The 5,276-nt window shown below is 42.9% G+C and overlaps 1 long non-coding RNA gene across 2 annotated transcripts; it reads left to right on the top strand.

Moving 5' to 3' along the window:
- Positions 1 to 216: 216 nt before the first annotated feature.
- Positions 217 to 5,276, top strand: LOC136432330 (uncharacterized). 2 transcript variants are annotated; one of them, XR_010755515.1, is made up of 6 exons: positions 217 to 605; positions 3,124 to 3,184; positions 3,784 to 3,831; positions 4,149 to 4,225; positions 4,321 to 4,416; positions 4,751 to 5,276. It is a non-coding gene; the product is annotated as an uncharacterized lncRNA (long non-coding RNA). The 2 variants fall into 2 exon arrangements; XR_010755516.1 differs by lacking the exon at positions 4,321 to 4,416.

The following is a 5,276-nucleotide window of genomic DNA, read 5'->3' as shown; positions in this document are numbered from 1 at the left end:
GGATTCCATGCGTGCGCCCACCCATCTCTCTCATACGTTACAAAACGTGGGTCATCAGGCACTGATTTGGATCTTTCGGCATTGATTTAGGTCACCAGGCACTAATTTGGGTCATCAGGCACTAATTTCGGTCATCAGGCGCCGACCCTGACACGGCTTCTGCCCTGCCCTGCCCTGCCCTGCTACTCCATCTGAGATCTACTCCAAGCAAGAGTATACAGTATATTTCGTCTGTCATGGCCCTACATCCGGGACATCGTCTGTGGCGGCCAAATCGCCTGTGGTGGCCATATTACGTCACTGCAACTTCACAGACCAAGATGGCGGCTTCGGATGGCGAGAACAGAGTAGTGAGGACGGAATTTGACGTGATAACCCTTAATTCTGCTGGAAGTTTATGTCGTTTTGTGTACTACGTGAGGTTTTATGATTCGTCAGCATTACGATGGCATGTTTCATGGCCTGCTTTGCCATAATATGACTGTACTATGACTCATTTTGGAGCAGAAGATCGTACTACGCATATAGAGAGACCACGTCTGGCGAAACAACAACAACAAAGCTATGAACAGCAATGTAAAAGATCCATATTGCAGTTCTTCAAGGTAAAAGTATTTAATTGTGTGCAATGCACTTCTACTTGGGGCAAGGAGCCATCCAGAATCTATATTCATTAATCAACTACTAGTTATTTTTCTGTCCTGTGATTCTGATCATGATCTGTAAAATTTAGTATTAATCATTATCTACATCTACATATGTGTTGCCCCCAAATAACCCCTTCAGGGGCATAGTAGGGGGGGGGGGAGTTGAGGTCCCGGGCTAAGGCGGGCAGGCCTCCAGCCTGGCACGGAACGACTCAACGGTGGGAGCCATCGCAACCGTGCCAGGCAGGGTGTTCCACTGAGGGATTGTACGGGGAAAGAAAGAGTGTTTATATGTGTCGATTCTAGCGTGGATGGTGTGAAACTTGAGGTCGTGGCTCCCCCGGGTGCGCCCCTGGGCTGGTTTCAGCAAACTGTAAGTGTCTATATTAATGTGGTTATTAACAAGTTTGTAGAAGAAGGTGAGGCTGGCGCTCCTCCTCCTTTCAGAGAGAAGGGGCCACTGCAGGTCGTTGAGCATTTGTGTCACGCTGCTAGTCCGCCGGTAGTCATTAAGGGTCACGCGGGCGGCCCTGCGCTGGACGGCCTCCACCGCCTGTATCCCTTTGGTGGTGTACGGGTCCCAGACGATGGCACTATATTCCAAGTGAGGCCGCACCAGCGCTTTGTAGCAAGTGGCCTTGACCCTAGATGGACAATGGGTCAAATTGCGCCGAATGACCCCCAGAACACGACCGGCTTTGCTAGTGGCGTGGTTGATATGGGTGTCCCACCGCAAATCGTCGGACAGTTGTACTCTAAGATAGGGGTGGGACTTAACACCGGTAAGGGCTTCTCCACAGAGGGAGTACTGGGTTAGGGTGGGATGCTTCTTACGGGTGATATGAAGGATGTGACATTTAGAGGGGTTGAACGACATGAGCCAACGATTTTGCCATTCTGATAACGCATCGAGATCGGACTGTAGAGCTTGAGCGTCAGAGGCCTTGCTGATGGTTCGATAAATCAAGCAATCGTCGGCAAATAATCGAACGTGTGAATCTACGGAGTTGAGGAGGTCATTAATGTACAGTAGGAAGAGTAGAGGGCCTAACACTCTACCCTGCGGAACTTCAGAGGTGACCCTGACAGCTTTAGATGTTCCGCCGTCAAAGACAACCCTCTGGGTTCTCTCCGTTTGGAAGGCCCTAAGCCAAGACTGAAGAAGGTCAGAAATGCCGTAGTGCTTGAGCTTGCTCAGCAGCCGCTCGTGGGGCACGGTGTCAAATGCCTTGCTAAAGTCAAGCACCGCAGCATCGACCTGTTTGTTATAGTCAAGATTCTTGGCCAAGTCTTGGAGGGTGAGTACCAGCTGGCTCTCACAGGACAGACCCTTCCTGAAACCGTGCTGCGCCGGGGACAGAATGCCGTAGGTGTCTAAATGTTTCATCATGTGGCTGTGAACGATGTGTTCGAGCACTTTGCCACAGACCGATGTCAGAGACACCGGCCTATAGTTGGAAAGCATTGTTCTGTCACCCTTTTTGAAGATTGGAGCGATGTTAGCTGTTCTCCAATCCTCAGGAACGTCTCCCGTAGATATTAACTGGGAGAATATTGTCTGTAAGATTGGCGCAATTTGCTCGGCAACAGTTTTCAGGAGGCGAGGTGGTATTCCGTCTGGTCCCGTGGCCTTGCTGGGATTAAGACTAGAGAGCTGTTTGGCTACCCCCTCCACTGAGATGGTAAGGGAGGGGATAGTTGGAGCTACGGGTTCGCCAAGGGTAGGAACGGTGGATTTATCCTCCCTGGTAAACACTGACTCAAACTGGGCTCCCAGAGCATCAGCCTTTTCCTTGGGGTCAGATGTTAGCACCCCCTGATGTCTTAGGGCTGATGCACCTGTAGAGTCCTGTCTGAGAGATTTTACATAGCTTCAAAAGGCCTTGGGATTATCCTCGATGTTTGTCTCGAGGTAGTTGGAAACATAATCCCTATGGGCCTTCCTAACTCTCTGCCTAACTCCCTTTATTATAACGTATATTCTTATAAAAGTTACATAATAATTTATAGTTAAGTATTCAGATCACAACATGCATGTTTCATTTGCTCTTCTGGCTGCTTATACTGAGTTTAAGTCACAAAACAGAAGTTTAGGAATTTCAAAATTATACAGTGACACGAAATCAGCCCTAATCAAATGTACAGCAAGTAGTTACATTACAGTAACATATGACGTCATTCTAAATGATAATTAACAAGCTCTCCATGATGCCCTACCCCTGACACCACCAATGATCATAGCATATTAGGTACCACTGTAAAGGGTGATGAATATTATTTAAAGCTGATTTGCTTGATGTACCGTAAATCATATAATTGTATTAGGTTTAGAAATGGTTCACAATGTGTTCTACTATAAAAATGTTCTTTGTACATCTCTGACATCCAAGGACCTAAGGTCTAAGTCCCAGGTCCCAAGTATTGATCATTTCCTGATATTAAATGTGTTGTATTTACTTTTGTGCTCCTGTCCTAGGGTATAACTATGGCTCTGCAAGACACATACGACTGGCTGGAAAAACAAGCTGGGTAATGAGGTAATTTTGCCTGTAGATTTTTTTCACTGAGAAAGCTTAATAAAGGCCTCTTGCTTTTACCAACTATTATACTTACAAGTACTTTCTGGGCTTGAAATACAGGGTGCATGTGCACTTTTGTGCACCTAGTACGGCAAGAACATGCACACTCTAGCTGAACTCAACTGGCTTAATGACAAAGTAAGCACGCTTATGTGTTCATGTACCTTGTAGAAAATCTTTTTACACACAGTGAGTAAGAAAATATAGAGACTAGGATGGAAGTCCATTTGTGTTGACATTCAAATACCAACAACACTTGAATGATACTCAGCGTGTGTGCTATATGGTAGGAGGCCCATGTATTATATATGTGTGTTTGTGGCATATGTTGTAAATTTTGATTTATCAGCAGTTGTGCTATGTTCATCATTTTAACTGCAAACTCATAGCATTACACATGAGACATGACTTTCAACCATGAAGTTGAACCCTCCTAACATGAAATTAATTCCTCACAAACATAAAACAATCGTTAAATCCATTTGTTTAACATATAAATGTACAATGAAGGTTTCAATTTACATGGTTTAAAGATTGTTTTTCTTTATCTTCAACAGATCATCAATGTTTACATGAATATGATTATGGACAGAGGTAATATTTAGGTGGGTGTATAACTTGTTACAATGAGTCTTTTACTTCCTAAACAGATGTAAAGTGTCCATAGCCCTATGTTTTGGTATTCTGTGTTAACTTTGTTATTTATGTGTTGTGTTCAGGTATTGGGCATGAGAAGCAAATGCATCAAGTATTATGACTCCATGGGTGGGATGGGTTGGTTTATTTTGTCTTTTACCATGCAATGGGATTGTTCACCATACAAAGTGTACATGTAGCTTCACTATCCAGAAAACATTTGGACTGAGAACATTAACATACTGCTGTCTAAACCTTTGCTTTGTTTTTACTTTATCACCAACAGATTACCAACAAGCAGAGCACAAGGACAAGAAGGAAAGCAACTTGAACTTGTCTGATTGGACATCACAGTATCCTGAGGTAAAACTGTCAGTTTGCTTGTTATTTTAGGATGTGCTTTAGACAAGAGTCTGTAAGTCTATCTGATACTGTTTGGATCTCTGTTTCTTCTGCAGAACATCCAACAGCAGATGAATGCTAGTGACTGTTGAGTGTTTGCCTGTAAATTCGCTGAGTATGCCAGTCGGGACACAAGCATAATCTTTGACCAGGTAGGCATCATTCTGCTCTATGATTCTATGAATATGTTCGCCTTGGCTTATGATAAAAAGGGCTACGTAAGTTGGTATCTAGACCTTATTTAAATAGTGTTTGCAATCTATGTTTGAGGGTTTGAGGACAATATGGTAGTACGCTGGATTCATACCATATTCCCACTATCTTGGCCAGTTGTGGCACTGTGAATTCATTACAACAGTTCAATTTGAATACATTCTATCGTTTTTTCATTGTCTCCCATCCATGATTGTTGGAATACCCATCTACCTTAATGATAACTTATAATGTACAAACAGTGACAAACAAGTTCTGTATTTCTCCTTGCAGACACACATGGCCTACTTCAGAACAAGCATGGTATGGGAGATCCTCAATAACAAGTTGTTATAATAGCAGCAGTCCACTTACTTATATTAGTGACCATTATTTAAAGGTGACAAATTTTTACAGAGCAAGTTACAGACAGCGTGCTGTCAATGCCATGTCATTTTCCAATCGAGATTAATGCATCATTGATATCAGGAGTATGGTAGCCGGTTGTATATGGAGAAAGTTACAGCAAATCAATGTGAATATCCATGTATGGAAAACATCTTTCATATGATTTTTCACCGTTTGCTTTCCTTATATAAAGTTAATTGCATCATTGATGTCAGGAGCATGGTAGCCGGTCGTATACACTTTTGGAGAAAGTGACACAAATCAATGTGTATATTTATCTTATTCTATGTATGGAAAAACATCTTTGATATGACTTTTCTATAATAAGTATAGGTATACTGTAAATTTCATCATTGTGCCTTTTTTAAGTCAGCTAAAATAAAGAAAGTCTGTGCCTATCCTGAAATAAAGT

Source organism: Branchiostoma lanceolatum, chromosome 4, assembly GCF_035083965.1.
Source record: "Branchiostoma lanceolatum isolate klBraLanc5 chromosome 4, klBraLanc5.hap2, whole genome shotgun sequence".
Taxonomy (NCBI): domain Eukaryota; kingdom Metazoa; phylum Chordata; class Leptocardii; order Amphioxiformes; family Branchiostomatidae; genus Branchiostoma; species Branchiostoma lanceolatum.
Note: the sequence above shows the minus strand (reverse complement) of the source record. Positions and strands in the feature narration are given on the sequence as shown.